Genomic DNA, 15,399 nt, shown 5'->3' on the forward strand with positions numbered 1-15,399 from the left:
AAAGATTTCATTTATTTATTTGACAGACAGAGATCACAAGTAGGCAGAGAGGCAGGCAGAGAGAGGAAGGGAAGCAGGCTCCCTGCTGAGCAGAGAGCCCGATGCGGGACTCGATCCCAGGACCCTGGGATCATGACCTGAGCCGAAGGCAGAGGCTTTAACCCACTGAGCCACCCAGGTGCCCCAGAACTTTTTTTTTTTAAGACTTTTATTTTTATGTAATCTCTACATGCAGTGTGGGACTCGAACCCACAGCCTGGAGATCAAGAGTCGTATGCTTCACAGACTAAGCCATCCAGGCACCAGGAAGGGAACTTTCAGAGGAAAGTTGCAGGAAAATGAAAGACAGGCCACGTGCTGAATGGCCCAACCCCTGCTTGTAGAGAGAAGATAGACTTGGGGCTGGAACTTTCAGCTTTCACCCAGATTTTTGGTATGGTCTTGTAAGACTATGATTTTCAACTTTTCCTCCTCATAAGCCTTGTTAAACCCTTTGATCTCATTTTTATTGGGCAATATTATTATACCACTTTACAAATACCCATTTATTCCAGCCTGACCTTAACAGACTTTCCTTTCCCCCAGGCCTTAAAGGGCATTAAAAGTCAGCAGAATACTCAACAATGCTAGACATAAAAAGGAGAAAGGCAGACAGCAGTTTCTTAAAATTGTCCAAACACATGAAGGCCAAGAAAGCAGGAAGGAGAGGGAGAGCGAAAGCAAATGAAGGAAAAGAATCTGTTAATTTAGCACTTTTCCTAAGATGTCCAACTTGGACTATTCTTTTAACAGCTTTGTTGAGATCTAATTCCCGTCCTCTGTAAGTCACCCATTCAAATGTGTGTGCAGTTCAGTGGTTTTTAGTGTATTTGCAGAGTTGTGCAACCGTCACCACAGTATAATTTTAGAACATTCCATCATCCCGAAAGGAAATCCCATAACCATTGGCAACCAATGCCTGTTCCCCCTTCCTCAGCCCCCTGGCAACCACTAATCTACTTTCTGCCCCTTGGGCTATTTCTTTTTCTTGTGGCAAAATATACATAACAGAAAATTTACCATTGTAACCATTTTTAAGTTTGCAACTTAGTGACATCAGATACCTTCCCATGGTTGGGCAGGCAACACCACCATTCCTCTTCCGAAAGGAAACTCAGTCTCCATTAAACACTAATTACCTGTTTCCTCCCTACCCTCCTCAGCCCCCAGCCCTCAGTGAGCACCCTTCTACTTTCTGTCTCTAGGAACTTGACTACTTGAAGTACCTTATAGAAGCAGAATCAGATGGGGCTTCTGGGTGGCTCAGATGGTTGAACGTCTGCCTTTGGCTTGGGTCATGATCTTCAGGTCGTGGGATCAAGCCCCACATCAGGCTCCCAGCTAAGCGGGGAGTCTGCTTCTCCCTCTCCCCCCTGCTTGTGCTCGCTCTCTCTCTCTCTCTCAAATGAACAAATAAAAGAAAAAAAGAAGTGGAATCATACAATATTTGACCTTTTGCGTCTGGCTACCTTCACTCACCATAATGTCTTCAAGATTCATCCCCGTTGTAGCATATTATAGAATTTCCTTCCCTTTTCAGTAGGTTTCCACTGAATGAACAGACTGCATTTACACATAGGCTATTTCATGCCAAGCTTTGGAAGTTGTTTTTTGTGGACTGACCTCTAGTAATCGAGTAATGGACCCATTCCCACTCATCTCCCTCCCCTTCCAAATGGAAGCTTATCCTTCTGTATTGGCCAAGAGGGAAAGCAAGGCAAGAGGCTGTGTTGAAGGGAGTCATGATGGGTATGCGGGGCCTGTGCCCATGTGTCTCCCACAGACCCTTCCCCTTCTGGCCTTATTCACCTCCCGCCTAAAGAGGTGGTGGGTGTCCTGGCATTTGGAGCCCTGAGTGTTTTGTGCTATTTTCTGTAGATAGACCGAAGGGGCAGAGACGAGAGGCTCGCCTACAATGACAAAAACGAGGCTGGGCTGGTGACAACTTGGCCTCTTGGGAAAGCCTAGGTAGTGGGGAACTGAGGAGGTAGATTCCTAAATTCTCAACCCCTAGGTAAAGCCCAGTGTTTGAGGGCGCCTGGGTGGCTCAGTCGGTTAAGCTTCTGCCTTCGGCTCAGGTCATGATCTCAGGATCCTGGGATTGAGCCCTGCATCGGGCTCTCTGCTCAGCAGGGAGCCTGCTTCCCCCTCTCTCTCTGCCTGCCTCTCTGCCTACTTGTGATCTCTGTCTGTCAAATAAATAAATAAAATCTTAAAAAAAAAAAAATAGTCGTGATGGGGCGCCTGGGTAGCTCAGTGGGTTAAAGCCTCTGCCTTCGGCTCAGGTCATGATCCCAGAGTCCTGGGATCGAGCCCCACATCGGGCTCTCTGCTCAGCAGGGAGCCTGCTTCCTCCTCTCTCTCGGCCTGCCTTTCTGCCTACTTGTGATCTCTGTCTGTCAAATAAATAAATAAACAAAATCTTAAAAAAAAAATAGTTGTGATGGATGCAGAACACGGTAATTAATGCCAATGATCTGTATACTTAAGGAGGGTTAAAATGGGGGCACCTGGGTGGCTCAGTCAGTTAAGTGTCTGTCTTCAGCTCAGGTCATGATCCCAGGATCCTGGGATGGAGTCCTATGTGGGCCTCCCTGCGTAGCAGGGAGTCTGCTTCTCCCTTTCCCTCTGCTGCTCCCCAGCTTGTTTTCCCTCTCAAAAAGAAAAAAAAGAAAAGAAAAAGAAAAAAAGAATAGCTAAAATGGGGGCACTTGGGTGGCTCGGTCAGTTAGGCACCTGATTCTTGATTTTGGTTCAGGTCATGATCTCAAGGTCATGGGATCAAGCCCCTAATCAAGCTCCCCGCTCAGCAGGGAATCTGCTTGAGATTCTCTCTCCCTCTGCCCCTCCCTTCTGCTCACAAGCTCTCTCTCCCCCAAATAAATAAATCTTTTTAAAAAAATGATTAAAATGGTAAATTTTATGTATATTTTGCCATAATAAAAAAAAATAGTACTAAGAAACAAACTACTGCCAGATGGCTTTGGAGCTAAGAGAACACGGGTGATGTTCTTAGGTTATTAGATAAACCCTAAGGAGTTCAAATTCAAAGTTCAGTAGCAGGCTCACCCATAGAAACATTATTTGTGCTTGTAGAAGGGTCCACTGTTCGATCTAAATCCTACTATCTCTCTCCTACTGAGGGACAGCCCCAGTGCTCAGCTCAGCTCTCTTCTGGCTCATTCTCTCCAGCAAACCAACATGCTATAACAGCTCTCATTTTTAAAAAAAACTCTTAATTATTAATTTATTATTATTATTATTATTATTATTATTATTATTATTATTTTACTTGGCAGAGAGAGCAGCAGGCAGAGGGAGAGGGAGAAGCAGGCTCCCCGCTGAGCAAGGAGTCTCGATCCTGGAATCCTGGGATCATGCCCTGAGCTGAAGGCAGACGCTTAACTGACTGAGCCACCCAAGTCATTCTTTTTTATTTTTTTTAAATAAACTCGACACCCAATATGGAGCTTGAACTGACCACCTGGAGATCAGGAGTCACATGCTATATATAGTAACTGAGCCAGCCAGGGGCCCCTAAATATTTTTTTTTTCTTTTAAAATTTAACTCTAAATGTTTTAAAAATGTATTGTTTTTAAGTAAGCACTACAAGTACCTCTCATCTTTACAAAAGTAACCCTCCACTGGTGCTCACCCCCCTTGGGCCACCTCTGCCTTCCGGCCCTGCCTGCCGCCCTGCCTGCCACCGAGCAGAGTGCCTGCCCGCACCTCCCTTTCCGCCAGGCGCCTTCTCTCCTGAGCCCCACCCCTTCAAAGAAACACTTTCCTCGATGTCTGCTGAGGCGGCCCCATTGCAGAAGCCCGCCTTCCTGGCCTTAGCAGCAGACTTCCTCACTTCCTCCTTCCAGAGACATTCCTGCCACCTGGCTCTCTGCCCTGAACTCCCCCGTGAGCCCCGCTTACCTTCCCCACCTTGCTTTTCTCCCCTGAAGGGACTCACACCCTCCTGATCTCAGCTGCATTCTCTCCCCATTCTCTCCCCCAGGCCTGCCCTGCACTTGCTTGTCCTCTGTCTGCTTACAATCTTCCCCCCTGGGTATGGTTCTCAAACAACATCTTAAAAAAAAAAAAAAAAAAAGACACACACACAGGTCATAGTCTATGGCTCCCATGCTAAAAAATACTCCCATAGTTCTCACGTCTTAATAATAAGTGCCACATGGTTACCTTGACTTATAAGGTCTTAAACATCTGGACCTTCACTACCTCCTCGGTCGTCTCCTTCCACTCTTGTGCTTTATTCCAGCCTCCACACACTGGCCTCCTTGACAGTCTTCCAACCTGTCAAGCACACCCGCCCCCAACCTGCCTCAGGGCCTTTGCACTTGTGCCTCCCTCTGCTTGGGATGCCCTTCCCCCAGGCATACACGTGGCTCAGTCCTTTACCTTATTTGGATCTTCGGGCTCATTTTTTATCCTTCTTAGTGGAGAAGGCTTCCCTGAGCACCCTGTTGTGTATAACAGCACCCTACTTCCTCACACTTACCCCCATAATCTGCATTATCTTTCCTCATACCACTTATCACTACTAGATATATATTTGGTGGTTTCTTTATTACTTGTTTCCTTCCACTAGAAGTAAGCCCAACAAAGGCAGGAACTTTATTGTTTGCAGTTATAAAGGCTAGAACACTGCCTGACCCTTAATAGATGCTTGGTTTTTTGTTTGTTTGGTTTTTGTTTTTAAGTAGGCCCCATGCCCAGCATGGAGCCCAGTGTGGGGCTTGAACACATGACCCTGAGATCAAGGCCTGAGCTGAGATCATGAGTCAGTTGCTTAACCGACTGACCCAACCAGGCACCCTGCTTGATATTTTAAATGAATTAACAGATATTTAACAGATTTTATTTTATTTTTAAAAAGGTTTTATTTATTTGAGAAAGAGAGAGCCTGAGCGGGAAGGGGGGTGGTGACAGGAAGAGGGAAAAGCAGGCTCCCCACAGAGAAGGGAGCCCAATGTGGGACTTGATCCCAGGACCCTGGATCATGACCTGAGCAGAAGGCAGATGCCCAAACGACTACACCACCCAGGCACCCCTAATTAACAGATTTTAAGTGGAGTTACACGTGTGGTATGTGTATGTATTGTTCTATTTTGTTTTAAGATTTTGCTTATTTATTAAAAAAAAAAAAAGATCTTGCTTATTTATGTATTATTTATGCTTATTTATGTATTTATGTATTATTTATGTATTTGGAGCCGGATTGGCAGACGGAATGGCAGAGGGAGAGGGAGAGAGAATCTGGAGCCGACTCCACGCTGGGCATGGAGCCCTACATGGGGCTTGATCTCAAGAACCTGAGATCGTGACCCCAGCAGAAACCAAGATTGGATGCCTAACTGACTGAGCCACCAGGTGCCCCTATGTGTTGTGTTTTTTAAATCCACTCCTGGGGGCTTCTGGCTGGCTCCGTCTGAAAAGCATGTGACTCTTGATCTCAGGGTCTTGAGTTCCAGCCCTATGTTGGGCGTAGAGATTACTAAAAAAAAAAAAAAAAAAAAAAAAATTATTTTAACACACTCCTAGAGAACCAGGGAAATGAATGAGAAGGTAAAAGCAATATACAGTTGACCCTTGAACAATGCAGGGTCAACAATATCCTATTGTCGACTGGAAGCCTACTGGTAACATAGGGAACACATATTTCATAGGTTATATGTATTATACACTGTATTCTTACGCTAGGGGCACCTGGTGGCTCAGTGTTAAACGTCTGCCTTTGCCTCAAGTCATGATCCTAGGGTCCTGGAATCGAGCCCCTGCATTGGGCTCCCCATTGAGCAGGAAGCCTGCTTCTCTCTCTCCCTCTGCCTGCTGCTCCCCGAGCTTGTGCTCTCTTCTATCTCTGTCAGATAAATAAATAAAACTTAAAAAAAAAAAAAAAACAATAGACTAAGCTAGAGGGAAAAAAGTGTTATTAAGAAAATCATAAGCAGGGGTTCCTGGGTGGCTCAGTCAAGTCAAGCATCTGCCTTTGGCTCAGGTCACAAGCCTCTGCTCGGCAGGGAGCCTATTTCTCCTTCCGCCTGTCACTCCCCCTGCTTGTGTGCTTTCTCTCTCTCTCTGACAAGTAAATAAATAAAATCTTTAAAAAAAAAAAAAAAGGAAACAGTTTGCCGGCTCATCAGGAGCTAAACACAGAAGTACCATACGACCCAGCAATTTCATTCCTAGGTGTACACCCCCCCCCAAAAAATTGAAAACAGGAACTCAAAAATAATATATGTACATACATGTTCATAACAGCACTAGTCGCAGTAGCCAAAAAATGGAAACATCCCAAATGTCCCTAAGTGGGTGAACAGATAAACAAAATGTGTATTTGGACAATGGAATATCATTCAGTCATAAAAAAGAGTGAGATTCTGACACACACTATCATGAATGAGCCTCAAACACAGGATGGTAAGTGACAGAAGCCAGACGCAAAAGGCCACAGAGTGTATGATTCCATTTATATGAAACGCCCAGAGCAGGCGAACCCATAGAGACAGAAGGCAGATTGGCGGTTGCCAGGGGCTGGGGGAAGAGAGAACGGGGAGTGACTGCTAATAGGTCCGGGGTTGCTCTGGGGGTGGAGAAGTGTGCGAGCATTTTGGAACTCGACAGAGGTGGTGTTTACACAGCACTGTGAATGTACAAATCGGCACCGAAGGTTCACTTTCAAATAGTTAATTTTGTGTTATGTGAATTTCACTTCAATTAAAAAAAAACTGTTTGGGCTTCACGTTGGATCTTTTAATTAGCACAACCTTGACTTTCATTATGAAATAGTTAGCATTTTTGCAAAGACTCAGTGATAAAAAGGATTATTGTGTCTCCATAGAGAACACAAATTAGAAAATTTCTAGGGCAGAGGGGACAAAACAGGGTTCCAACTCAGGAAGGAAACACCATTCATCTTATTCTCCTTCTTCTTCTGGTAAATATATACCGCTAAAGAACCCGAGACTTAATTAAGTATTAAATTTAGCTCCTCTTCCATTGACACGTCCCCCTAGCCTTTCCCAGTTACCCCAGCCCACGTACTGCCTATGGCACACTCCCGCCGGTCCCACACTGGCACCCATTCTTTCCTGTCTCCCAGAATACTGGTTTTGTTCAGGCACTTCCCCTCCCCCACGCGGCATTGAGCCCCAAGGAAACTGAGCCCAGCCCTCAGAAATGTCTAGTCTTGGGAGAATCCATTCCCCTTACCAGTGACTGGCTCAGGTACAACCATGTGACCCAAATCTCACGAATGAGATATCAGGAAGTTTGGTGGTCTGCTGGTTTAAAAATGATGCCCTACACATCCTCTGATAGGTCTCCCTTTTGAGAAGCTGAAGCTGGGGGTGCCTGGCTGGCTCAGTAGGTAGAACATGCCACTCTTGATCTCCGGGTCATGAGTTCAAGCCCCATGTGTGGCGTAGAGTTTACTTTAAAAAAAAAAAAAAAAAGTGAAGCTTAACTCTAGTCCCCCTGTGACTGGGTTGGACTTCGTGACTAGCTTCAAACATATGGAACATGGCAGAAATGGTGGTTGGTCACTTCCAAGATTTGGTTACTAAGAAGTCTTCGGCTTTCATCTTGGTCAGGCGCTCTCACTTTCTCTTCCTCAGACAGTTCACTCTGGCAGAAGCCAGCTGTCATGTCAGAAGGACACTCTGGCCATTTATGGAGACGCCCACGTAGCGAGAACCAAAGCCTCCTGCCACAGCCAGGGAGGAACTGACACCGGCCAGCGGGAGCTCCTGAATGAGCTTGAGAAGAACAGGTATCATCCCCGTCCAATAAAAATCACACCCAGCCAGGGCGCCTGACTGGCTCTGTTGGAAGAGCATGTGACTCTTGGTCTCAGGGTCCTGAGTTCAAGCCCCATACTGGGTGTGGAGCCAACTTTAAAAAATAAAAAAAATCATCCCCACTCCTCCCCATGAGTCTCCATTTCAAGTGGCACCAAAGGCTTATGATACAAATTGGCTGAAGAATGTATTAGGGCGCCTGGGTGGCTCAGTGGGTTAAGCCGCTGCCTTCGGCTCAGGTCATGATCTCAGGTCCTGGGATCGAGTCCCACATCGGGCTCTCTGCTCGGCAGGGAGCCTGCCTCCTCCTCTCTCTCTGCCTGCCTCTCTGCCTACTTGTGATCTCTCTCTGTCAAATAAATAAATAAAATCTTAAAAAAAAAAAAAAAAAAAGAATGTATTAGACTTGGGGACCCAGTTCCTCTCCATCTCTTAGCTCGGCTATCCTCTGTGTTAACTACATCCCCAGACAAGTCCTCTTTACATCATAGCAAAGATGGCCCCTTACAGCTCCAAGCTTCCATTCTGACCGGCTTGGCAATCCCCGAAGACAGGATCACCACAAAATTCCTAGAGCCAATGCTTATCGGGCAGAACTGGGTCCCATGTTCTTTTATTAACCTATTTCTGTGGCCAGGGGGTTAGAACCTGTGGACTGGCCAGGCCAAATTTCTTGGAGTCATATAGACAAGGTCCTCGTAACCTGATCCTATTCTCTTTCCACTGGCCCTGATCCTATTCTCTTTCCTCTGCCTGTATTAGTTTCCTGTTGCTTCTGTAACATGTTGCCACAAGTTTGGTGGATAAAAACCACATACAACATCTTAGAGTTATGGGAGTGAGAAGTCCACAGTGAGTCTTATGGGGCTAACTCCAAGTGCCTCGTTTCTTCTGGAGGCTCTTAGGGAGAATCTGTTCCTTACCTTTTCTTCTTCTGCTTGCCATTCCCATGCCTTGGCTTTTGGCCCTACATGGCCTTTGCTCCCTCTGCTTTTGGTCCCACACCACCTCCTACAGCTCTGGTCTCCCACCTCCCTCTGAAAAGAACCTTTGTGACTGCATTTAGGTCTCACCTGGACAATTCTCCCCATCTGAAGATCATCAACTTAATCACATCTGCAGAGGCCACTTTGCCATATAAGGCCATATGCACAGGTTCAGGCGATGAGGGTGTGGCCATGGTTGGCCACGATGGTACCAAACACACAACGGCCCCCTCCAACCAGCTGGGCCTCCCTGCGAGCTCTCGGGATCCACTAGGCACTTCCTTCCCTCTGTTCCTTGGCTCCTGCTGTTTCCTCTGCTGAAGGACCGGCCCACCCCCTTCTACCTGCCAATCTCCATGCTTGGATTTCAAGGCTTAGCTCAAAATGACACTTCTCTTTTGTAGCTTTCCTTAAGCTCCCCCACCGTGGGGACAACTGGGGAGAATAAAGCACACCCTCTCTCACTTTCCCAGAGCCAAACAGTTTATGACAGCGAACCATGATATACCGGTTTACACATCTGGTCACTTACTCGATTGTGAAGTCTGCAGGCGTAGGGACTTCTGCTTGATCATCTTTATTTCTCCAGCTCCTAACACGTAGCTCGTGGCCCTTAACAGGTGCAAAGGAAGTATTTAGTGAGTCCAAAAGCAGTTCGTGAAATCCATCAAGATTTTTTGAAGTCCCAGTTTGTAATGGGATGGCTTTATGACAGATGTCAGCATTTCCATCCACCAGGCCCTACCTTCCTGACCCTGCATTTGCACAATAGCACCCTTCCTTTCTCTGGGGAGCATTCTCTTCCCCACACAAGGTGGTCATAGTCCCATTGCCCTAAAGGACACAACACTGTGACAGATGGCCCAGGTACGGCCAGTCAGAGTCAGGGTGGTTATCCCAGATAGGGGCATGTGCCCCAGACTGGGCTAAAGGAAATGAAGTCATGGGATTCTACATGGAAGATGGAGAGAACGGATGCTGGTGAGCCAGTGTGAGCAGTACCCAGAGCCATGCGGGGCCCCGCCCTCCTCATCGGCCTCCACCTGGAGGAAGCCTGCGTGTGGATGGGAAAGTGAGATCAATCTGAAGGTAAACGGAGCTCCGGGTGGTTAATGAGCTGGCCAGCTGTAGGACCACGGTCCCTAAGGCCACCCCTACCCCTAAGCGTCTCTTAATGAGAGCTAAGCAAATCCTCTTTTTTGCTTTTATCAGTTGGGGTTGGATTTCTGACCTGTGCCCAAATGATCCCGACTAATACAGGCCTTAAGTTTGTAAGATATCATGGCCTAACATGCTGTCCACTGTAGACACCCAGCAATAGGACTGTAGTTGGGCTGGGTATCTTCCCAACGTCTGGGATACAGGAAAGAGAAGGTAAAGTAGTGAATTCATTTCCTTGACAAATACTTTGTGATGATCTGTGACCTGGGGGAACACCCTGAAATGGCACTTGGGGACACAGTATATTAGTCAAGACTTTCAGTGACAGAAAATCAAAAGAACCTGGATTAAGGAAAAAAAAAAAAAGAGTGGGGGGAGAGGAAGGATAGAACTTATTGGCTTATGTAACTACAAAGGCCAGGAATAGGGCTCATTTCTGGCATAGCTGGATCCAGTCCCTCTCCATTTCTCCCCACTCCTTTTTGCTGTATTGATTTTATTCTCAAGTGCTCTCTTTCCACATGGCAGAAAAGATGGCCACCAGCTCCAAATTTATTACCAGCAAAGAAGGAATGTGAAATGTATTGCGGAAAGTAAGGGACTCTATCAATTAGGAATGCGTTAGTCTGTAAGTAATAGAATAACCTACTAATGGGACTTAAGTGATAAAGGTTTATTTACTGCATGAATTAGCTGTATGGAGGTAAGCAATTTCAGTGTTGGTTTGGTGATTCAACTACGTCATCAAGAACCTGGTTCTTTCTTACTTTCTGCTCTGCCATCCTTAGCATGTCTGCAACATTGTCCCTCTGAGTCACAGAATGGCTGCTGTGACACCAAGCATCACAGCCTCACAACAGCAGCATTCTGAGAAGGAAAGAAAGAAGGAAGGCAGGAGCCAGGAACAAAAGGAACTTTCTCACTTTCACCTTTTTTAATCTCAGGGGGTAAAATCATTTCCAGAAACCCCCAGCAGACTTCACTCTCCATCTCATCGGCCATAATCTCACCATATGACCATCCCTGTCCATACCAATCCTATGACTGGCTACAACCAATTATGATTTCATCTATTTGCTAAGAGAGCTGCACGACTGTCTCAAAAGTCAACCTCTTTGAGTTTCTGGGGTGGCGAGGCCCAACTCCATTCTTGGGAGATGAACCATGGTTGGCCTCATAGAAAGTGAGGGAAAGTCTCTTGGAGGGCTTCTGGACTGGATCTTTGGTGAGGCTGTTGAGCCGCTCATCTAATTAATCCAGAACTGGACCTACCTCCATTCTTACCTCGTGAGATAAATCCCCCATCCTGTTCAGTTGGGATTCTGTTACTTGTACCTGAAGGCATCTCACAGACTCATTCCTCTAACCAGCAGCATTTGGTCCAGGCAGTTTTCTCCAGACTTGGTTTCCTGCTCCAAAGACAGAGGCCACAGGGCAGGCCAGCCCACTCTGTCCTTCCAAGGTCCATCTCAGTTGCCACCTTGTCCCTACAGCCTGTTCCTGGCAAGCTTGGTCACAATCACCCTGACCTCTCCTGAACCCCTCAGACATTTTGTTCCTTCTTCCTGTTGCCTGTCCCCATTCACTCTATTAAAGTCCTGCAGATTCTAGGGGAGGGGCTGGGTGCCCACATTGTCCAGGCGAGGCTGCCCCTTGCGTGCCCTCTATCATGCAGAGCGTGTTGGTTTTACTCTGCCTGGCCCTTTTCCATTCCCTCCTTCCTTCATTCCGTCCAACAGTCCCCTGTTGAGGGGCTTCTCTGGGCCAGACCTTGTGCGGATGAGGGAAAATGGTCCCCACCTTCATCTAGCCAGGGGACAGTGACAGATAAGCACAGCGGCCACTAAAACAGGTTGGGGTGAGAAATGCTGACATGGAGACCACTATTTGTGCCCACCGAGCTAAGCTAAGCACTGGTTCCTTTAATCTTCCCACAGATCTCCTGAGGAGCAGCTCTTACTACTATTGCCATTTTGGAGATGAAATCACTGCTCTGAGATGTCACGTAACTTTCCCTAAATCACTCAACCAGGTAGTAGCAGAGCTGGGATTTGAACCCAGGCCCCCTGGGCACAAACCTCTAAATGCTCTGCCTGTCCAGCTCGGAGGCAGACTGGCCAGATCTCCATTTGCAAAAAGAGAGGCCCTAAGCCCACCCTTCCTGCACGGCCGCAGACGGAACCAGTCCTGCTGCCACCTGGATCTTGGGCTTTTCTGCCTCTAGACCACAAGACGATGCATTTCTGTTGCTGAAGCTGTTCGGTTTGTGGCACTCTGCTGGCTGTGTGCTAGCAGACGAACACACCAGTGAAGGTCTCAAGGGAGCTGGGAGGTAGGGAGGGGGTGGAGGGAACTGGGAGGTGAGACTGGAAAGGCAGGTCAGGGCCAGATCACGCAAGACCCGTAGGCCCAGGCAAGACTTTGGATTTTACTCTGAGATCCAGAAAATCACGGATGGGCTTTATAACTGCCGTAAGTGGGGGTGTTGAGAATGATTTGGAAGGGGGTAGGAGTCACGGTGGAAAGACCAGCAAGGAAGCCGCGGCAACTGGAGCTCAGGGCAGGGTCGAGGCCGCAGGTAGAAATTTGGGAATGGGATTTCAGGGCATCAAGATGGTCTTTCAAACCACAGGACCTGGTGAGCTCACTGAGAGAGGATAAGGAAGGCGGAGGCCAGGGCCCTTCGCTGAGAAACCCCTCTCTTTCTGAGAGCTGGTGGAGATGACCAGGAATGAATCATGACTGCTGGTGTGGAGAGAAACCGCAGCCTGGGGAGGCCAGGCTTATCCCGGAGACTCCCTCCCGCAGGAGGACACAGTGCCTAGGTGGACTGCAGGAATACGAAATGGCCGGGGAAGGGAGCAGCTGCCAAGCTGTCAGAGGGAATGGAAGCAAAGACCCACGGGTCAGTGTCCCAGAATAACAAAGTACCGCGAACTAGGGGGCTTAGGACAAATAGAAGTTGATTCTCTTACAGTTCTGGAGGCCAGAAGTCCAAAGCAAGCCTCTTTTGTATGCAGTCAACCACGGAGGCATCTGTGCCTTACCCTCCTTGAAGCAGCTCTTCCTTCCTGCCCCCTGACACTATTGCATCCTAGCATTTACATTTTCTAAAATTTCACACAATTTCATTTGTTTGTAGGGCAGCAATGACGGGGACAGTTGTATCCGCTGCTGGAGCCCCAGAATCCTGACGGGGTCTGCCACTTAGTAGGTAGGCCCTCAAGCAATTACTGAGGGAACAAATCAACCATATAGAAACTATATGCCTAGAAAACACTAGAAGAAACACCCCCAACGTGTTAATGGTTTCCTCTATTGAAATGAGACTGCTTGGGACGCCTGGGTGGCTCAGTGGGTTAAGCGGCTGCCTTCGGCTCGGGTCATGATCTCAGAGTCCTGGGATCGAGTCCCACATCGGGCTCCTTGCTGGGCAGGGAGCCTGCTTCTCCCTCTGCCTCTAGCCTGCCACTCTGCCTGTGCTTGCGCGCACACGCTCTCTCTCTCTCTCTCTCTCTCTAAAAAAAAAAAAAAGAAAAAAAAGAAAGAAATGAGACTGCTTTTACTTTTCCTCTCTATATTTTCCTGCTTTAAAAATAAAACATCCTATTTTTGGGGGGAGATGGAAATGCTCTGTATCTTGATTTGGGTGGTGATTACGCGGACGGGGACAACTGTCAAAACTCATCCAACTGAAGGCTTCAGACCTGCATTCTGTTATATGCTAATTATATCTCAAAAATTTAAAAAAACCATACAAGTAATATACAAATAATACACGTGTATATCTCAAAATACAATGCTCTTGCCATTATCTTACAGCATTTAAAATATATAAGCAGGATAACAGGTATTGCATCTGTATTCTAAATTAAATTTCACTTGTTACAATATCAAAAAAAAGAAAAAGAAGAAGAAAAAGGTTTTGGATGACCTTTACACACGGACACACACAGACCAGTCTATACCTGCCAAGTTAACACCGCTTTGTAACACCCCCCCCGCCGGGAGTTCATAAAAAATGTGTTCCAGGCTTTCCCTTTCCACTGATTCTGTAATAAACTGAAGCCACAAGCTAAACTGATCCCTTCAGAATCTAGTTTCCAGTTAGCCTATTTATTCCTGCTCGTGCCTCTGGGGGCAGTAACTGAGTCTACACTCTCAAAGAAAGGACTCCTTAGGGTCTAGACAGTTTTGTTCCAGAAGCAACGTTTCCAGCCGGGAAGCACCCCGGCTTCCATGAAGCTCTATAGAACAGGGCTGAGATGTCAGCTTAAATGGTTGGTATGAACTAGGCCCAAGCCTCTCCGGGGCTAGTTGGAATAAAGTAGTGATTTCCCAAAGCTGGCCCTTGGGTGGATTGGGGGAAAACCACTGGTGTGGTTTTCTTTCTCCTCCTTTATCAGCTCTGGCTCAGGCCCCATTGAAATGGGAGAAGAGACAAAAGTTAGAAAGTTCCGTGGGGAGGGGGAGGCTTGCACAAGGCAGGGGTATGAGACCATTTTACTCACGCCAAAGTGGCCTCAACTCCGTACTCGGCTCCTTTCCCAAGGCAACCACAAAATGGGGACTTGGGAGCTGTGTCCTTTCCGTCCCCACGTCCCAAGCTTAGAGGGGCCAGTCGAGTGGGGTGGCGAGGAGCCCAGAGTCTGGACTCAGGCAATGCTGGGATTGAGCACGGCCCTAATCAGGGATCCCCGATGCGAGCTCAGCCAGTTCTGAGATGCCTCCGGCTGGACCTCGGTTTCCCGGTTGGTACAGCGGGGTAGCTCTACCTACCTCACAGGCTGGCGTGCGCGACTGAACGGGACCATGCACAGGAACTGTGGTCCGGTCAGCAGGAATTCAACAAACGTGTGCTAGCCCCTGGAATCAGGTGCATCACATCAGGGCAGAGCATGCTCCCGGTCTCTATCGCTCAGCGAGTGGAGGAGAATCCTCTTAATTCTGCGCTTCTCATTCTCTCCCGGCTTTGGGTCCTACCAAAGAAACCAGAGGTTCCGGGTCTGCCCCTCTGGCTCGCCTACTTGGGAGTTACTGGTGCTGGAAAAGAGGTCTCTCCTGGGGATGTTCTTCTAGGTTGTTCCAAGTCAGCATGGGTTCACACGGGCCTACAGTAACTCAATGAGTTCTTAGCGTCAATTACCTCCCTTCTCCCAAGAATGTTATCTCAGCAGGTGAAAAGAAAACTGTTTTTAAGGGTTCACCAAAAAGCACTCTCCTGAGGAGGGCTCAGAGAGGAGAGAGGCGGGGCTAGATGTAGGCTCCTTTTCTCAGGATTATTCTGGTTCTAAAAAGCAGCGGAACATTCTTATTTACAAGAGCGAGGGGAAGGGGGGCCGTGGGGAGAGGAGCACCGAGCGTATAGGAAGAAAGTGAGAAGGGAGAGCGTTGGCGCTTCTCT

At 47.6% G+C, this 15,399-nt stretch overlaps 1 long non-coding RNA gene across 2 annotated transcripts in view; it reads left to right on the forward strand.

The window, feature by feature from the left end:
• The window catches only part of LOC132023162 (uncharacterized), a 41,922-nt gene that overhangs the window by 11,438 nt on the left and 15,085 nt on the right, over positions 1 to 15,399 (forward strand). Inside the window, exons 2-4 of one of the 2 annotated variants that reach the window (XR_009405880.1) lie at positions 7,666 to 7,820; positions 11,933 to 12,027; positions 13,138 to 13,209. This is a non-coding gene — a long non-coding RNA (uncharacterized LOC132023162). Of the gene's footprint in view, positions 1 to 7,665; positions 7,821 to 11,932; positions 13,210 to 15,399 lie in introns of both variants that reach the window. The other variant, XR_009405879.1, reaches the window with a different exon arrangement.

The sequence above is a fragment of the Mustela nigripes genome, chromosome 8 (genome assembly GCF_022355385.1).
Source record: "Mustela nigripes isolate SB6536 chromosome 8, MUSNIG.SB6536, whole genome shotgun sequence".
In the NCBI taxonomy this organism is placed as follows: Eukaryota; Metazoa; Chordata; class Mammalia; order Carnivora; family Mustelidae; genus Mustela; species Mustela nigripes.